This window comes from Cynocephalus volans, chromosome 17 (assembly GCF_027409185.1).
Source record: "Cynocephalus volans isolate mCynVol1 chromosome 17, mCynVol1.pri, whole genome shotgun sequence".
NCBI classification, from domain to species: Eukaryota; Metazoa; Chordata; class Mammalia; order Dermoptera; family Cynocephalidae; genus Cynocephalus; species Cynocephalus volans.
Window position 1 is genome coordinate 48,773,058 of NC_084476.1, and position 20,584 is coordinate 48,793,641.

A 20,584-nucleotide genomic window follows, 5' to 3' on the forward strand; every position below is an offset into this window, starting at 1 on the left:
CTAAGTTACTTTATACGTGTGTCATGATCACATTAAAAATAGTCTCATTTGTTTCTTCACCTAGAACAAAATAAGATGATTATAAAATGTTGATGAAACATTAATCGTTCATCAGAAAAAAATGAGGAAACAAATCAAAAGGGAGGGGTAAGTCTACCAGAGATCGAAAATATTTTTTTATAAATTCTTCATTATCAAGACCATATGGAATTTGTTTATAAGTAAATATAAAACCTAATGAAAAAGAATGGAGAATTCAAAGAGATACCCTAGATTTATAGAAATTTAGTATTTAAGAAAGATAGCATTTCAAATCACTGGTGAAATTATGCTGCTAGTAATGTAGCAGCAGTTAACATGGATGACATAGCAGCAATTAATAAAAGCAAAGCAAACACAAACAAAAGGTTAATGCCGCCAAATAGGTCAAAAGGACACGACAGAAAGTAATTACAAGCTATAATACTTAAAATGGGTGATCAATAATGTTTCAATTAAAAAAAAAGCAAAAAAAATTAAAAACCTCTTAAACTAGGATAATATCATTAATACAATGATGTGTGAAAAAATGAGATGGAAATGACCAACAAAATGAAATAAAAATGAACAAAATATATGAACAATCTAAGAACACAAAAGGAAATTTAAATTGGCATCAATACTTAATTAGGTGCTTAAAATCCCTCATAGAGAACTATACATTTAAAATATATTGAAATATACAAGACTTCACCTATTAGATTTGCAAAATTTAATTTTTTGATAACAAACTTGTTAGTGAGACTGTGGGGATACAGGTATTATAATACATTGTGGTGGAATGCAAATGGTAGAGCCCATAAGGAGCAGAAACTCGCAAAATTTAGCAAAATTATACTTGGATATTTACTATTTTACACTGTAACCCAATATTCTGGAATCTATATCATATGTAACCTTGAAAAATTATAAGGTGAGGTGTCGACAAGATTGTTCATATGACAATACCTATTACTAAGGGTTGGAAACACCCCAAATTTTCATTCATAAGGTTTGCATGAATAATTAGGGTGCATTTTTACAATCATGATTTCTAAACACTGAGTGTAAAATGTTATTGAAAAAACGAACAAACTGAAGACAATGAAGAGATGTACATGTTCACAGATGAGAAAATAAGTAGGGGAAATATATCAATTCTTCCAAATAAATCTATAAATTTTGTTTATATGTAAATATCAGTTGACATTTTTTACGCAATTTGATAAACTACTAATTCTATATTTCATACGGTTGAGTAAAGGCATAGAATGGACCAAACGGCTCTGGTTCTTCTCTGCAAATGGTGTTCATTTCCTACCATCTTCAGGTAGCTTCCTAATCTAGAATATTCTGAGGGCCTCCTAGATCACTTTCCTCTCTTAGAATGTCAGGCACTCGATAGCACGTCTTCTCCTCTTTCTTATCCTGGGATCATCTCCCAAGCCAGGGTGCAGCTGAATCAGCTCTTTCTCCAGCTCTCGGCACCATGCTTGGCATATGGTGGATACAAACAGAGAGAACAGAGGAGACAGAGCACAAGACTCTAGAGACAGGCGTGTTACAATGACATTTAGAAAGTGACACCTTCTCACTTTTGATCCTGTATTGGTTAGAAGTGAGTCACTAAGTCCAGTCCACACTGCAGGGCAGGGGATTACGTGAGGATGTGTGCAGCAGATGGTGGGGACCACTGGGAGCCCCTGAGGAGTCGCCAACCACACAGACAGAGATGTGGCACTTGAGTCCAAACCTAAATACACACGAAGCCATTGTGAGGTTTTATGGAGGAAAGCAGTATGTGAATGCATGAAATTCCAACTGTCGCATGGTGCAGACAGGGAAAACAGACCAAGAGCAAAAGTGACATTTTCAAGATTATATGACAGGAACCAGACCTGTCGTTAGTCGTATTCCATGCTACCTTCCACACCGTCGTGGATTTTATCTCTAGTCTTGTTTATTAGCTGCATGTGACACCGGCCATAGGTTTCAGAGATGTTTTCTCACACATGCCTGATGCCATCCCTAGGAAGAAGATGCTAGAAAGATCCCCACTGTGCAAAAGGGGAGACTGGGGAGGTCATGAGAGTGACAATGGCTTGTCCAGGGTCACATAAAGTGATAAGAAGCAGGAGCTGGGGATGAACCTACGTGTATCTCCTCCGAGCTGTGACGCTGGCTGCACCCAGGCCTTGCACAGGGGTGTGGTCAGGCAGTGTTGGTGGAAGTGTGGGCAATAGAGAGAGTTCATGGGGAAGGAGGGTCAGCAGACAGGTACCCAGAGGGGCATTTGCAGTCTTGAACACAGAGGAGGGGCTCAGGAAATGAGGTATCAGGAAGTGACTTCACTTCCTTGACGACAGACCCCAACAGAACTCGGAACTCGGTAACCTGGCACCCACATTCTATACACAGCCCCTTCCCCAGCTCACTTGGCCACAGGCAGAGTGAGATGTTGTGCTGTATCCCGAGGTCCCGGGGCCGTAGCCCCAGGAAGCCCTGTGCTGAGAGGCTTGTCCAATGCTTCCGGCGCTGGTTCAGCCCTCGCCCTGGACCCCTGTGGCCGTCTGGGAGGAGGTCCCCAAAGGTAATGTCAGGTGGCCCAGAGGAGGTTGGGCAAGGCCAGGCCAGCACTATGAGCCTCCCTGGGTGACTGCACCCCCTCCTCCTGAGTGTGTGGGGAACGGGGACATGGGACACCCTCCCAGGGCAGGGGCAGAGGGTGGGGGGTTTATAAACCTGCTGGTCCTGGTGTGTTCACACCTCAGGTCTGGCTGGAGGGTGAACGGGGACTGCCGGGGTGGCAACCACCACCCTGTCCATTAACCATGGGCCCTCAGGCTGTCTTCTCATGTCCTCCCTGGGGTCAAGACTGGCCTCCAGCCCCTGCCCTCCTTGGGGTTCACGGTACTGTCACTGTGTATCTCTCCCCTGTCCTGTCCTAGAGTGAAGACACATCTTCATTGAGCTCAGATGCCACCCACATGGTGTGGCCTCTCCCGGGACGCACCCTGAAGAAGCGGGTGGAGCACCTGGTGCCTGCTGTCTTGGGTGGTGACCAATCTTATGTCCACCTGTTTCTGTCAAGCTACAAGAACGTTGCCAGTCCCCGGCATGTGCTGCACCTGCTTTTCCTCAGGTGAGCACTCAGGCCCTGGATCACACAGTGCCACTAGGCCGCCTCCCAGCTGTGAGTCTTAGGACTGTCACCACACCCCTCTGAGCCTCAGTTTCCTCCTGTGTTCAGTGGGTGGTCACAGGAACAAGCTCCAGTGGGTCCCCCATGGAAAGTGCTGCTCCTGAGTCCAGCCCTGTGGAAGGTCTGCTGGAGGGGCCGCGGTCGTCCTCATTCAGGATTCCTGACACCCCCACGAGGAAGTCTCTGTCACCCCCTCACTGACCTCGTTGACTTGGGCTTCACTGTTTTCACATTTTTACAGGAAATTTGAGATTCTATCTGTAGGCTTCTGCGTGAATTCAAAGCAGGGAGACCAGAGGCGGGCAGTGCGGCTTCAGGTGCACCCAGATATCTTGGGAGGAGTTGGTTGGGGTTCATTCCTTCAACAATCATACGTGATGCCACACTATGTGCAGTCTCTTTCTGGGCACTGACCATAATCCAATGAACCGAGGAGACTGCATTCCCTGCCCTCCTGGGCTTCCAATCTAGTCAGAGGTGAGACAGTCACAGTAGACATGAGAAGCAGGTAGTGCCACCATGTGGTAGATTTGACACACTCCTGACCTCTTCTAGGTATGGAAACATGATTTCTGATTGTGACGGGGATGGGGAATCCCTGGAGCAGCTAAAATGGTAAGTGGAGTTTAGGTGCAGAAGGAGGGGCTCCCATCTCCACACAACTGCGTGTATTCTGCGGGGGCGTGTGGGTGGGGGGCTGGCAGAACTCTGGCTCTCACACATCTTATGATTCCTGCTACAGGGCTGAGGGCTCAAGGCTTTCCCTGCAGGGAAAGGAGTCAAGACGGCTGGGGATGTGGTCCCAGGCACCGTAGGGTGTGGGAGAGGCTGGAGAGCAGAGTGAGCCCAGAGAGAATCCATCCCCTCGCCCTCCCACCCAGCCCTGCCCACACCCCCAGAGCCCGTGCTGAGCCAGAGCAGGAGGTGTGCAGAGCATCCCGCTCACACTCGGGGCTGGAGCCTCCATGGGGATGCTCAGCTGGTGCTGAGGGTGCAGAGTGTGGTCAGGGCCAAGAGATTGCTGTCACTGGGAAAAGGATATGCAGATTTTCATGCCGACACTTGGGCAGTACATTCACGTGTGAGGTCAAGTTTGGGCTTTTCCAAGGGCCCTGGGTAGGCCAGGGGAGCAGCGCCTCCCTCTGTTTCCTCATTTATCAGATATTGCTGGACACCTCCTGTTTGACAGTGAGTAATGCCCAGAGCAGACAGCACCCTCCTGGGGTGGACAGGTCATTCCAGCAGGGACGGGGCAGTGACACAGACAGAGGAGGTTGTCAGGTTTCCCTGAAGAAGGGAAACGTGGTCACATCAGTGGTTGAAGGCTCCTCCCATGGAGGCTTTTGCCAGCCCCTCCTTGGCTGCCAGGCCCATCTTGCGCCAGAACTGCCATACTGGGGGTGGACATTGGATGGGCTGGTCTATGGACAGGCACGGGCAGAGGGTACTAGACTGCAGCTCACTCAGGGGAGCCTTGGGAGGGCAGCATAGAGGGATAGGCCAGGCCTCTGATGCTGTTGCCCACCTGTCTCCCACAGTGCCATGTCCTCTGTCTTAAAGATCTGGCTGGAATTCTATTCCACCGATTTCCACGAGCCTCCTGAATTTCATTCTTTGAAGTTTCTTTCGGCCTATGTACATATCAGTATGCGAGGTTCAGTGGTGGAGCGTAAGGCTGATCTTCTTCTGGCGCAGCTGGAGAAGCTGGAGCACCTGGAGCCTAGTGAGGCAGAGACTGAGGGTGAGGAGGAAGAGAGTGGGTGCCTGTGCGGGTTTGGGGAGGGGCCTGGGCTGGGCCACACAGAGCAGAGTTTCCAGAAGCAGGCTGGGGACAGGGGCACTGAGTACTCAGAACAATCATACAGTGTTCTGCAGTGTGGAGAGACTTCCTGAGGCTGGGCCTCTGGACTTGGGCTTCTGGAAAGACAGTGTCATTGGATGAGACATAGAAACTCACACTGATATTTTCAATTGTTGTCTATCCAGTTCCAACTCCTGCCCAGGCTGAACAACTGTCCCAAGAGCTGCTGCCATGTTCGGCTCGAGTTCCAGCTCCAGCTCCAATTCCACTGCCGGAGGCAGAGCGAGAGCAAGATCCAGAGCCTAAGCCAGAGCAAGAAGTAGAGCATGAGCAAGATCCAGAGCAAGAGGTAGATCAGACGCAAGATCCAGAGCAGGAGTAACAGAAAGATCAAGAGAAAGATCAGGAGAAAGAGCAAGAGAAAGAGCAGGAGAAAGATCAAGATCCAGAGGTAGAGCTAGAGCAACCTGACATAAACGTTCCTGAAACATCAGAAGAATTAGAAGAAACACCAGCATCCAGGGGACCCCTGGCTCCAGAGCTCCCACAAACACCCTCACCAGTCCCCACTCCAGATCTGTTCTTGCCCTTCCTTGACGCTGTGCTTCTCCTCATTTTTGTCTCTGTCCTGCATCTCCTCAAATTTTTTCATCTTTTATTTTCAATAATATCCCTTGTATAAAATAAAGTGTTTTTAATATTTTCAAAATTACCATTCAGTGGCATCAAGTACATTTTTAATATGGGGCAACCCTTACCACCATCTAGTGGTCGAACAGCTTCATCAACTCTCTAGCCATTAAGCTGTCAATCCCCATCCCGCCTCTCCCTGTCCCTGACTACCACTCCATTTTCTGTGTGTGTGAATTTACCTATCGTGGATTTTTCCTATCAGTACGGTTATATGTTATGTGGCCTTTTGTATCTGGCCGCATAATATGAGAAAGATCTGATTAATTTTCATTTTATGTTTTTAGTAAGAGGAAAATTACAGAAAAATCAAAGACTCTATGTAGAGACACAAAGCCCTGATAGTTATTATTGCCATAATCTTGAAATAGGAACTACTGTTGAATGACCAGAGAGCCAGAAGCCACTGAGGAAAATGCTGACTTTTCCTGGTCCGAACAAAAACCAGAATAATGTCAAAAGGTGAAAAGACAAACCCCAGACTGGAAAATTCTTCATGGGCAGAGAAAGGGTAGTATGCATCCTAGTTGTACAAAGAGTTCTCATTTATCCATAGGGACAAAGGACATATTCCTGCAGTTCCACAGGGAAGCAATTCACATGGCCAGTAAATGTCAGACATCCGCGGCCTCCCTAATGATTATGCACCGAAATTTACTCACTATTCAGATAGCATTTGCCCCATCAGATGGGCAGGTCTGTATGTCTGGTGACGACCAGCTCTTGTGAGAATGAAGGAAGAAGAAGTCCCAGCAGATGCCCCAGGAGATGTGTCCATTGATACCCCTGTCGCAGGAGCCACTCAGCAGCTCCTACCAAAATGCCCACGTGTGTCCATGTGCCGGGCAGCAGTGATGCTAGGAAGTTACGCCACATATATATGTATTCTCCCTATGTTAATCAATAGATTCAATAAAGCTAAACTTGAAAAATTCCAAAGAGTGATGTTTACGGGACTTGTCAAATAACCTCAAAGTTAATATGAAAAAAATTATGTGGAAAAATGGCCCCCAAAATGTTCAAGACATAAGAAGAACAATAATAATAAAAACAAAGAGGTAATTTGCTCCGTCCAATAAAATGTATTGCAAAGGAACATACTTGAAAGTGCATGAGATTGGCAAAGAATAAGCGAATAGTTCAGGGGAATAAAAGTTTGAATTTTGAAACAGATTCTGGTATATGTGGAAAGGATTCAGATTACTTAGGGGAAAGCACTTCATCATTACAGGGATTGAAATATTATTTATTTGGAAATTAAATCCAGTTATGCTTTTGCTAGGTACCGTTCACAAAAATAAATCTGAAATGAATTACTAACTTCAATATTTTGCAAAAGTATTAAGCATTAGAAGAAAGAAAAACACATAATAATTTCCACAGAAGCCAAAACTACTTTTGAGAAAATGTAAGACTCATAAATATCAAAACACTAGATAAAATAAGATTTGACCATACGTATTTGTATATCTCAAGATAGAGAAAAATGTGTTATGTGAATGTATTGTGAATTTAGAAAATCAAAAAGAATTCATTAAAAACCTATTACAAACAAGACGACTTACTAAAATAAAATTTACATGTTGCGATTTAGAAAAATTCACATATAAAATTAATAAATGTCTTATGTAATAACAATAACTATCTAGATTACATTACGCAAATCAAGATTCCATTTTCAATAGCCACAAAATTGTTAAAATATTTGGCATAAAGCTAACAAGAACTCGACAAAGCCTGTTTAATTACGTGATTTAAGCATTAGAACACTCTTAAAACATACATACACAAACGATAGAGAAATGTCAGAGATATTTTCTTGGCCAGAAAGCCACATGATCCTTAGGATTTTATTTTCTCCTAAATTACTTTATACGTGTGTCATGATCACATTAAAAATAGTCTCATTTGTTTCTTCACCTAGAACAAAATAAGATGATTATAAAATGTTGATGAAACATTAATCGTTCATCAGAAAAAAATGAGGAAACTAATCAAAAGGGAGGGGTAAGTCTACCAGAGATCGAAAATATTTTTTTATAAATTCTTCATTATCAAGACCATATGGAATTTGTTTATAAGTAAATATAAAACCTAATGAAAAAGAATGGAGAATTCAAAGAGATACCCTAGATTTATAGAAATTTAGTATTTAAGAAAGATAGCATTTCAAATCACTGGTGAAATTATGCTGCTAGTAATGTAGCAGCAGTTAACATGGATGACATAGCAGCAATTAATAAAAGCAAAGCAAACACAAACAGAAGGTTAATGCCGCCAAATAGGTCAAAAGGACACGACAGAAAGTAATTACAAGCTATAATACTTAAAATGGGTGATCAATAATGTTTCAATTAAAAAAAAAGCAAAAAAAATTAAAAACCTCTTAAACTAGGATAATATCATTAATACAATGATGTGTGAAAAAATGAGATGGAAATGACCAACAAAATGAAATAAAAATGAACAAAATATATGAACAATCTAAGAACACAAAAGGAAATTTTAATTGGCATCAATACGTAATTAGGTGCTTAAAATCCCTCATAGAGAACTATACATTTAAAATATATTGAAATATACAAGACTTCACCTATTAGATTTGCAAAATTTAATTTTTTGATAACAAACTTGTTAGTGAGACTGTGGGGATACAGGTATTATAATACATTGTGGTGGAATGCAAATGGTAGAGCCCATAAGGAGCAGAAACTCGCAAAATTTAGCAAAATTATACTTGGATATTTACTATTTTACACTGTAACCCAATATTCTGGAATCTATATCATATGTAACCTTGAAAAATTATAAGGTGAGGTGTCGACAAGATTGTTCATATGACAATACCTATTACTAAGGGTTGGAAACACCCCAAATTTTCATTCATAAGGTTTGCATGAATAATTAGGGTGCATTTTTACAATCATGATTTCTAAACACTGAGTGTAAAATGTTATTGAAAAAACGAACAAACTGAAGACAATGAAGAGATGTACATGTTCACAGATGAGAAAATAAGTAGGGGAAATATATCAATTCTTCCAAATAAATCTATAAATTTTGTTTATATGTAAATATCAGTTGACATTTTTTACGCAATTTGATAAACTACTAATTCTATATTTCATACGGTTGAGTAAAGGCATAGAATGGACCAAACGGCTCTGGTTCTTCTCTGCAAATGGTGTTCATTTCCTACCATCTTCAGGTAGCTTCCTAATCTAGAATATTCTGAGGGCCTCCTAGATCACTTTCCTCTCTTAGAATGTCAGGCACTCGATAGCACGTCTTCTCCTCTTTCTTATCCTGGGATCATCTCCCAAGCCAGGGTGCAGCTGAATCAGCTCTTTCTCCAGCTCTCGGCACCATGCTTGGCATATGGTGGATACAAACAGAGAGAACAGAGGAGACAGAGCACAAGACTCTAGAGACAGGCGTGTTACAATGACATTTAGAAAGTGACACCTTCTCACTTTTGATCCTGTATTGGTTAGAAGTGAGTCACTAAGTCCAGTCCACACTGCAGGGCAGGGGATTACGTGAGGATGTGTGCAGCAGATGGTGGGGACCACTGGGAGCCCCTGAGGAGTCGCCAACCACACAGACAGAGATGTGGCACTTGAGTCCAAACCTAAATACACACGAAGCCATTGTGAGGTTTTATGGAGGAAAGCAGTATGTGAATGCATGAAATTCCAACTGTCGCATGGTGCAGACAGGGAAAACAGACCAAGAGCAAAAGTGACATTTTCAAGATTATATGACAGGAACCAGACCTGTCGTTAGTCGTATTCCATGCTACCTTCCACACCGTCGTGGATTTTATCTCTAGTCTTGTTTATTAGCTGCATGTGACACCGGCCATAGGTTTCAGAGATGTTTTCTCACACATGCCTGATGCCATCCCTAGGAAGAAGATGCTAGAAAGATCCCCACTGTGCAAAAGGGGAGACTGGGGAGGTCATGAGAGTGACAATGGCTTGTCCAGGGTCACATAAAGTGATAAGAAGCAGGAGCTGGGGATGAACCTACGTGTATCTCCTCCGAGCTGTGACGCTGGATGCACCCAGGCCTTGCACAGGGGTGTGGTCAGGCAGTGTTGGTGGAAGTGTGGGCAATAGAGAGAGTTCATGGGGAAGGAGGGTCAGCAGACAGGTACCCAGAGGGGCATTTGCAGTCTTGAACACAGAGGAGGGGCTCAGGAAATGAGGTATCAGGAAGTGACTTCACTTCCTTGACGACAGACCCCAACAGAACTCGGAACTCGGTAACCTGGCACCCACATTCTATACACAGCCCCTTCCCCAGCTCACTTGGCCACAGGCAGAGTGAGATGTTGTGCTGTATCCCGAGGTCCCGGGGCCGTAGCCCCAGGAAGCCCTGTGCTGAGAGGCTTGTCCAATGCTTCCGGCGCTGGTTCAGCCCTCGCCCTCGACCCCTGTGGCCGTCTGGGAGGAGGTCCCCAAAGGTAATGTCAGGTGGCCCAGAGGAGGTTGGGCAAGGCCAGGCCAGCACTATGAGCCTCCCTGGGTGACTGCACCCCCTCCTCCTGAGTGTGTGGGGAACGGGGACATGGGACACCCTCCCAGGGCAGGGGCAGAGGGTGGGGGGTTTATAAACCTGCTGGTCCTGGTGTGTTCACACCTCAGGTCTGGCTGGAGGGTGAACGGGGACTGCCGGGGTGGCAACCACCACCCTGTCCATTAACCATGGGCCCTCAGGCTGTCTTCTCATGTCCTCCCTGGGGTCAAGACTGGCCTCCAGCCCCTGCCCTCCTTGGGGTTCACGGTAGTGTCACTGTGTATCTCTCCCCTGTCCTGTCCTAGAGTGAAGACACATCTTCATTGAGCTCAGATGCCACCCACATGGTGTGGCCTCTCCCGGCACGCACCCTGAAGAAGCGGGTGGAGCACCTGGTGCCTGCTGTCTTGGGTGGTGACCAATCTTATGTCCACCTGTTTCTGTCAAGCTACAAGAACGTTGCCAGTCCCCGGCATGTGCTGCACCTGCTTTTCCTCAGGTGAGCACTCAGGCCCTGGATCACACAGTGCCACTAGGCCGCCTCCCAGCTGTGAGTCTTAGGACTGTCACCACACCCCTCTGAGCCTCAGTTTCCTCCTGTGTTCAGTGGGTGGTCACAGGAACAAGCTCCAGTGGGTCCCCCATGGAAAGTGCTGCTCCTGAGTCCAGCCCTGTGGAAGGTCTGCTGGAGGGGCCGCGGTCGTCCTCATTCAGGATTCCTGACACCCCCACGAGGAAGTCTCTGTCACCCCCTCACTGACCTCGTTGACTTGGGCTTCACTGTTTTCACATTTTTACAGGAAATTTGAGATTCTATCTGTAGGCTTCTGCGTGAATTCAAAGCAGGGAGACCAGAGGCGGGCAGTGCGGCTTCAGGTGCACCCAGATATCTTGGGAGGAGTTGGTTGGGGTTCATTCCTTCAACAATCATACGTGATGCCACACTATGTGCAGTCTCTTTCTGGGCACTGACCATAATCCAATGAACCGAGGAGACTGCATTCCCTGCCCTCCTGGGCTTCCAATCTAGTCAGAGGTGAGACAGTCACAGTAGACATGAGAAGCAGGTAGTGCCACCATGTGGTAGATTTGACACACTCCTGACCTCTTCTAGGTATGGAAACATGATTTCTGATTGTGACGGGGATGGGGAATCCCTGGAGCAGCTAAAATGGTAAGTGGAGTTTAGGTGCAGAAGGAGGGGCTCCCATCTCCACACAACTGCGTGTATTCTGCGGGGGCGTGTGGGTGGGGGGCTGGCAGAACTCTGGCTCTCACACATCTTATGATTCCTGCTACAGGGCTGAGGGCTCAAGGCTTTCCCTGCAGGGAAAGGAGTCAAGACGGCTGGGGATGTGGTCCCAGGCACCGTAGGGTGTGCGAGAGGCTGGAGAGCAGAGTGAGCCCAGAGAGAATCCATCCCCTCACCCTCCCACCCAGCCCTGCCCACACCCCCAGAGCCCGTGCTGAGCCAGAGCAGGAGGTGTGCAGAGCATCCCGCTCACACTCGGGGCTGGAGCCTCCATGGGGATGCTCAGCTGGTGCTGAGGGTGCAGAGTGTGGTCAGGGCCAAGAGATTGCTGTCACTGGGAAAAGGATATGCAGATTTTCATGCCGACACTTGGGCAGTACATTCACGTGTGAGGTCAAGTTTGGGCTTTTCCAAGGGCCCTGGGTAGGCCAGGGGAGCAGCGCCTCCCTCTGTTTCCTCATTTATCAGATATTGCTGGACACCTCCTGTTTGACAGTGAGTAATGCCCAGAGCAGACAGCACCCTCCTGGGGTGGACAGGTCATTCCAGCAGGGACGGGGCAGTGACACAGACAGAGGAGGTTGTCAGGTTTCCCTGAAGAAGGGAAACGTGGTCACATCAGTGGTTGAAGGCTCCTCCCATGGAGGCTTTTGCCAGCCCCTCCTTGGCTGCCAGGCCCATCTTGCGCCAGAACTGCCATACTGGGGGTGGACATTGGATGGGCTGGTCTATGGACAGGCACGGGCAGAGGGTACTAGACTGCAGCTCACTCAGGGGAGCCTTGGGAGGGCAGCATAGAGGGATAGGCCAGGCCTCTGATGCTGTTGCCCACCTGTCTCCCACAGTGCCATGTCCTCTGTCTTAAAGATCTGGCTGGAATTCTATTCCACCGATTTCCACGAGCCTCCTGAATTTCATTCTTTGAAGTTTCTTTCGGCCTATGTACATATCAGTATGCGAGGTTCAGTGGTGGAGCGTAAGGCTGATCTTCTTCTGGCGCAGCTGGAGAAGCTGGAGCACCTGGAGCCTAGTGAGGCAGAGACTGAGGGTGAGGAGGAAGAGGGTGGGTGCCTGTGCGGGTTTGGGGAGGGGCCTGGGCTGGGCCACACAGAGCAGAGTTTCCAGAAGCAGGCTGGGGACAGGGGCACTGAGTACTCAGAACAATCATACAGTGTTCTGCAGTGTGGGGAGACTTCCTGAGGCTGGGCCTCTGGACTTGGGCTTCTGGAAAGACAGTGTCATTGGATGAGACATAGAAACTCACATTGATATTTTCAATTGTTGTCTATCCAGTTCCAACTCCTGCCCAGGCTGAACAACTGTCCCAAGAGCTGCTGCCATGTTCGGCTCGAGTTCCAGCTCCAGCTCCAATTCCACTGCCGGAGGCAGAGCGAGAGCAAGATCCAGAGCCTAAGCCAGAGCAAGAAGTAGAGCATGAGCAAGATCCAGAGCAAGAGGTAGAGCAGGAGCAAGATCCAGAGCAAGTGGTAGATCAGACGCAAGATCCAGAGCAGGAGCAACAGAAAGATCAAGAGAAAGATCAGGAGAAAGAGCAAGAGAAAGAGCAGGAGAAAGATCAAGATCCAGAGGTAGAGCTAGAGCAACCTGACATAACCGTTCCTGAATCATCAGAAGAATTAGAAGAAACACCAGCACCCAGGGGAGCCCTGGCTCCAGAGCTCCCACAAACACCCTCACCAGTCCCCACTCCAGATCTGTTCTTGCCCTTCCTTGACGCTGTGCTTCTCCTCATTTTTGTCTCTGTCCTGCATCTCCTCAAATTTTTTCATCTTTTATTTTCAATAATATCCCTTGTATAAATTAAAGTGTTTTTAATATTTTCAAAATTACCATTCAGTGGCATCAAGTACATTTTTAATATGGGGCAACCCTTACCACCATCTAGTGGTCGAACAGCTTCATCAACTCTCTAGCCATTAAGCTGTCAATCCCCATCCCGCCTCTCCCTGTCCCTGACTACCACTCCATTTTCTGTGTGTGTGAATTTACCTATCGTGGATTTTTCCTATCAGTACGGTTATATGTTATGTGGCCTTTTGTATCTGGCCGCATAATATGAGAAAGATCTGATTAATTTTCATTTTATGTTTTTAGTAAGAGGAAAATTACAGAAAAATCAAAGACTCTATGTAGAGACACAAAGCCCTGATAGTTATTATTGCCATAATCTTGAAATAGGAACTACTGTTGAATGACCAGAGAGCCAGAAGCCACTGAGGAAAATGCTGACTTTTCCTGGTCCGAACAAAAACCAGAATAATGTCAAAAGGTGAAAAGACAAACCCCAGACTGGAAAATTCTTCATGGGCAGAGAAAGGGTAGTATGCATCCTAGTTGTACAAAGAGTTCTCATTTATCCATAGGGACAAAGGACATATTCCTGCAGTTCCACAGGGAAGCAATTCACATGGCCAGTAAATGTCAGACATCCGCGGCCTCCCTAATGATTATGCACCGAAATTTACTCACTATTCAGATAGCATTTGCCCCATCAGATGGGCAGGTCTGTATGTCTGGTGACCACCAGCTCTTGTGAGAATGAAGGAAGAAGAAGTCCCAGCAGATGCCCCAGGAGATGTGTCCATTGATACCCCTGTCGCAGGAGCCACTCAGCAGCTCCTACCAAAATGCCCACGTGTGTCCATGTGCAGGGCAGCAGTGATGCTAGGAAGTTACGCCACCTATATATGTATTCTCCCTATGTTAATCAATAGATTCAATAAAGCTAAACTTGAAAAATTCCAAAGAGTGATGTTTAGGGGACTTGTCAAATAACCTCAAAGTTAATATGAAAAAAATTATGTGGAAAAATGGCCCCCAAAATGTTCAAGACATAAGAAGAACAATAATAATAAAAACAAAGAGGTAATTTGCTCCGTCCAATAAAATGTATTGCAAAGGAACATACTTGAAAGTGCATGAGATTGGCAAAGAATAAGCGAATAGTTCAGGGGAATAAAAGTTTGAATTTTGAAACAGATTCTGGTATATGTGGAAAGGATTCAGATTACTTAGGGGAAAGCACTTCATCATTACAGGGATTGAAATATTATTTATTTGGAAATTAAATCCAGTTATGCTTTTGCTAGGTACCGTTCACAAAAATAAATCTGAAATGAATTACTAACTTCAATATTTTGCAAAAGTATTAAGCATTAGAAGAAAGAAAAACACATAATAATTTCCACAGAAGCCAAAACTACTTTTGAGAAAATGTAAGACTCATAAATATCAAAACACTAGATAAAATAAGATTTGACCATACGTATTTGTATATCTCAAGAGAGAGAAAAATGTGTTATGTGAATGTATTGTGAATTTAGAAAATCAAAAAGAATTCATTAAAAACCTATTACAAACAAGACGACTTACTAAAATAAAATTTACATGTTGCGATTTAGAAAAATTCACATATAAAATTAATAAATGTCTTATGTAATAACAATAACTATCTAGATTACATTACGCAAATCAAGATTCCATTTTCAATAGCCACAAAATTGTTAAAATATTTGGCATAAAGCTAACAAGAACTCGACAAAGCCTGTTTAATTACGTGATTTAAGCATTAGAACACTCTTAAAACATACATACACAAACGATAGAGAAATGTCAGAGATATTTTCTTGGCCAGAAAGCCACATGATCCTAAGGATTTTATTTTCTCCTAAGTTACTTTATACGTGTGTCATGATCACATTAAAAATAGTCTCATTTGTTTCTTCACCTAGAACAAAATAAGATGATTATAAAATGTTGATGAAACATTAATCGTTCATCAGAAAAAAATGAGGAAACAAATCAAAAGGGAGGGGTAAGTCTACCAGAGATCGAAAATATTTTTTTATAAATTCTTCATTATCAAGACCATATGGAATTTGTTTATAAGTAAATATAAAACCTAATGAAAAAGAATGGAGAATTCAAAGAGATACCCAAGATTTATAGAAATTTAGTATTTAAGAAAGATAGCATTTCAAATCACTGGTGAAATTATGCTGCTACTAATGTAGCAGCAGTTAACATGGATGGCATAGCAGCAATTAATAAAGCAAAGCAAACTCAAACAAAAGGTAAATGCCACCAACTAGGTCAAAAGGACACGACAAAAAGTAATTACAAGCTCTAATACTTAAAATGGGTGATCAATAATGTTTCAATTAAAAAAAAAGCAAAAAAAATTAAAAACCTCTTAAACTAGGATAATATCATTAATACAATGATGTGTGAAAAAATGAGATGGAAATGACCAACAAAATGAAATAAAAATGAACAAAATATATGAACAATCTAAGAACACAAAAGGAAATTTAAATTGGCATCAATACTTAATTAGGTGCTTAAAATCCCTCATAGAGAACTAAACATTTAAAATATATTGAAATATACAAGACTTCACCTATTAGATTTGCAAAATTTAATTTTTTGATAACAAACTTGTTAGTGAGACTGTGGGGATACAGGTATTATAATACATTGTGGTGGAATGCAAATGGTAGAGCCCATAAGGAGCAGAAACTCGCAAAATTTAGCAAAATTATACTTGGATATTTACTATTTTACACTGTAACCCAATATTCTGGAATCTATATCATATGTAACCTTGAAAAATTATAAGGTGAGGTGTCGACAAGATTGTTAATATGACAATACCTATTACTAAGGGTTGGAAACACCCCAAATTTTCATTCATAAGGTTTGCATGAATAATTAGGGTGCATTTTTACAATCATGATTTCTAAACACTGAGTGTAAAATGTTATTGAAAAAACGAACAAACTGAAGACAATGAAGAGATGTACATGTTCACAGATGAGAAAATAAGTAGGGAAAATATATCAATTCTTCCAAATAAATCTATAAATTTTGTTTATATGTCAATAACAGTTGACATTTTTTACGCAATTTGATAAACTACTAATTCTATATTTCATACGGTTGAGTAAAGGCATAGAATGGACCAAACGGCTCTGGTTCTTCTCTGCAAATGGTGTTCATTTCCTACCATCTTCAGGTAGCTTCCTAATCTAGAATATTCTGAGGGCCTCCTAGATCACTTTCCTCTCTTAGAATGTCAGGCACTCGATAGCACGTCTTCTCCTCTTTCTTATCCTGGGATCATCTCCCAAGCCAGGGTGCAGCTGAATCAGCTCTTTCTCCAGCTCTCGGCACCATGCTTGGCATATGGTGGATACAAACAGAGAGAACAGAGGAGACAGAGCACAAGACTCTAGAGACAGGCGTGTTACAATGACATTTAGAAAGTGACACCTTCTCACTTTTGATCCTGTATTGGTTAGAAGTGAGTCACAAAGTCCAGTCCACACTGCAGGGCAAGGGATTACGTGAGGATGTGTGCAGCAGATGGTGGGGACCACTGGGAGCCCCTGAGGAGTCGCCAACCACACAGACAGAGATGTGGCACTTGAGCCCAAACCTAAATACACACGAAGCCATTGTGAGGTTTTATGGAGGAAAGCAGTATGTGAATGCATGAAATTCCAACTGTCGCATGGTGCAGACAGGGAAAACAGACCAAGAGCAAAAGTGACATTTTCAAGATTATATGACAGGAACCAGACCTGTCGTTAGTCGTATTCCATGCTACCTTCCACACCGTCGTGGATTTTATCTCTAGTCTTGTTTATTAGCTGCATGTGACACCGGCCATAGGTTTCAGAGATGTTTTCTCACACATGCCTGATGCCATCCCTAGGAAGAAGATGCTAGAAAGATCCCCACTGTGCAAAAGGGGAGACTGGGGAGGTCATGAGAGTGACAATGGCTTGTCCAGGGTCACATAAAGTGATAAGAAGCAGGAGCTGGGGATGAACCTACGTGTATCTCCTCCGAGCTGTGACGCTGGCTGCACCCAGGCATTGCACAGGGGTGTGGTCAGGCAGTGTTGGTGGAAGTGTGGGCAATAGAGAGAGTTCATGGGGAAGGAGGGTCAGCAGACAGGTACCCAGAGGGGCATTTGCAGTCTTGAACACAGAGGAGGGGCTCAGGAAATGAGGTATCAGGAAGTGACTTCACTTCCTTGACGACAGACCCCAACAGAACTCGGAACTCGGTAACCTGGCACCCACATTCTATACACAGCCCCTTCCCCAGCTCACTTGGCCACAGGCAGAGTGAGATGTTGTGCTGTATCCCGAGGTCCCGGGGCCGTAGCCCCAGGAAGCCCTGTGCTGAGAGGCTTGTCCAATGCTTCCGGCGCTGGTTCAGCCCTCGCCCTGGACCCCTGTGGCCGTCTGGGAGGAGGTCCCCAAAGGTAATGTCAGGTGGCCCAGAGGAGGTTGGGCAAGGCCAGGCCAGCACTATGAGCCTCCCTGGGTGACTGCACCCCCTCCTCCTGAGTGTGTGGGGAACGGGGACATGGGACACCCTCCCAGGGCAGGGGCAGAGGGTGGGGGGTTTATAAACCTGCTGGTCCTGGTGTGTTCACACCTCAGGTCTGGCTGGAGGGTGAACGGGGACTGCCGGGGTGGCAACCACCACCCTGTCCATTAACCATGGGCCCTCAGGCTGTCTTCTCATGTCCTCCCTGGGGTCAAGACTGGCCTCCAGCCCCTGCCCTCCTTGGGGTTCACGGTACTGTCACTGTGTATCTCTCCCCTGTCCTGTCCTAGAGTGAAGACACATCTTCATTGAGCTCAGATGCCACCCACATGGTGTGGCCTCTCCCGGCACGCACCCTGAAGAAGCGGGTGGAGCACCTGGTGCCTGCTGTCTTGGGTGGTGACCAATCTTATGTCCACCTGTTTCTGTCAAGCTACAAGAACGTTGCCAGTCCCCGGCATGTGCTGCACCTGCTTTTCCTCAGGTGAGCACTCAGGCCCTGGATCACACAGTGCCACTAGGCCGCCTCCCAGCTGTGAGTCTTAGGACTGTCACCACACCCCTCTGAGCCTCAGTTTCCTCCTGTGTTCAGTGGGTGGTCACAGGAACAAGCTCCAGTGGGTCCCCCATGGAAAGTGCTGCTCCTGAGTCCAGCCCTGTGGAAGGTCTGCTGGAGGGGCCGCGGTCGTCCTCATTCAGGATTCCTGACACCCCCACGAGGAAGTCTCTGTCACCCCCTCACTGACCTCGTTGACTTGGGCTTCACTGTTTTCACATTTTTACAGGAAATTTGAGATTCTATCTGTAGGCTTCTGCGTGAATTCAAAGCAGGGAGACCAGAGGCGGGCAGTGCGGCTTCAGGTGCACCCAGATATCTTGGGAGGAGTTGGTTGGGGTTCATTCCTTCAACAATCATACGTGATGCCACACTATGTGCAGTCTCTTTCTGGGCACTGACCATAATCCAATGAACCGAGGAGACTGCATTCCCTGCCCTCCTGGGCTTCCAATCTAGTCAGAGGTGAGACAGTCACAGTAGACATGAGAAGCAGGTAGTGCCACCATGTGGTAGATTTGACACACTCCTGACCTCTTCTAGGTATGGAAACATGATTTCTGATTGTGACGGGGATGGGGAATCCCTGGAGCAGCTAAAATGGTAAGTGGAGTTTAGGTGCAGAAGGAGGGGCTCCCATCTCCACACAACTGCGTGTATTCTGCGGGGGCGTGTGGGTGGGGGGCTGGCAGAACTCTGGCTCTCACACATCTTATGATTCCTGCTACAGGGCTGAGGGCTCAAGGCTTTCCCTGCAGGGAAAGGAGTCAAGACGGCTGGGGATGTGGTCCCAGGCACCGTAGGGTGTGGGAGAGGCTGGAGAGCAGAGTGAGCCCAGAGAGAATCCATCCCCTCGCCCTCCCACCCAGCCCTGCCCACACCCCCAGAGCCCGTGCTGAGCCAGAGCAGGAGGTGTGCAGAGCATCCCGCTCACACTCGGGGCTGGAGCCTCCATGGGGATGCTCAGCTGGTGCTGAGGGTGCAGAGTGTGGTCAGGGCCAAGAGATTGCTGTCACTGGGAAAAGGATATGCAGATTTTCATGCCGACACTTGGGCAGTACATTCACGTGTGAGGTCAAGTTTGGGCTTTTCCAAGGGCCCTGGGTAGGCCAGGGGAGCAGCGCCTCCCTCTGTTTCCTCATTTATCAGATATTGCTGGACACCTCCTGTTTGACAGTGAGTAATGCCCAGAGCAGACAGCACCCTCCTGGGGTGGACAGGTCATTCCAGCAGGGACGGGGCAGTGACACAGACAGAGGAGGTTGTCAGGTTTCCCTGAAGAAGGGAAACGTGGTCACATCAGTGGTTGAAGGCTCCTCCCATGGAGGCTTTTGCCAGCCCCTCCTTGGCTGCCAGGCCCATCTTGCGCCAGAACTGCCATACTGGGGGTGGACATTGGATGGGCTGGTCTATGGACAGGCACGGGCAGAGGGTACTAGACTGCAGCTCACTCAGGGGAGCCTTGGGAGGGCAGCATAGAGGGATAGGCCAGGCCTCTGATGCTGTTGCCCACCTGTCTCCCACAGTGCCATGTCCTCTGTCTTAAAGATCTGGCTGGAATTCTATTCCACCGATTTCCACGAGCCTCCTGAATTTCATTCTTTGAAGTTTCTTTCGGCCTATGTACATATCAGTATGCGAGGTTCAGTGGTGGAGCGTAAGGCTGATCTTCTTCTGGCGCAGCTGGAGAAGCTGGAGCACCTGGAGCCTAGTGAGGCAGAGACTGAGGGTGAGGAGGAAGAGGGTGGGTGCCTGTGCGGGTTTGGGGAGGGGCCTGGGCTGGGCCACACAGAGCAGAGTTTCCAGAAGCAGGCTGGGGACAGGGGCACTGAGTACTCAGAACAATCATACAGTGTTCTGCAGTGTGGGGAGACTTCCTGAGGCTGGGCCTCTGGACTTGGGCTTCTGGAAAGACAGTGTCATTGGATGAGACATAGAAACTCACATTGATATTTTCAATTGTTGTCTATCCAGATCCAACTCCTGCCCAGGCTGAACAACTGTCCCAAGAGCTGCTGCCATGTTCGGCTCGAGTTCCAGCTCCAGCTCCAATTCCACTGCCGGAGGCAGAGCGAGAGCAAGATCCAGAGCCTAAGCCAGAGCAAGAAGTAGAGCATGAGCAAGATCCAGAGCAAGAGGTAGAGCAGGAGCAAGATCCAGAGCAAGTGGTAGATCAGACGC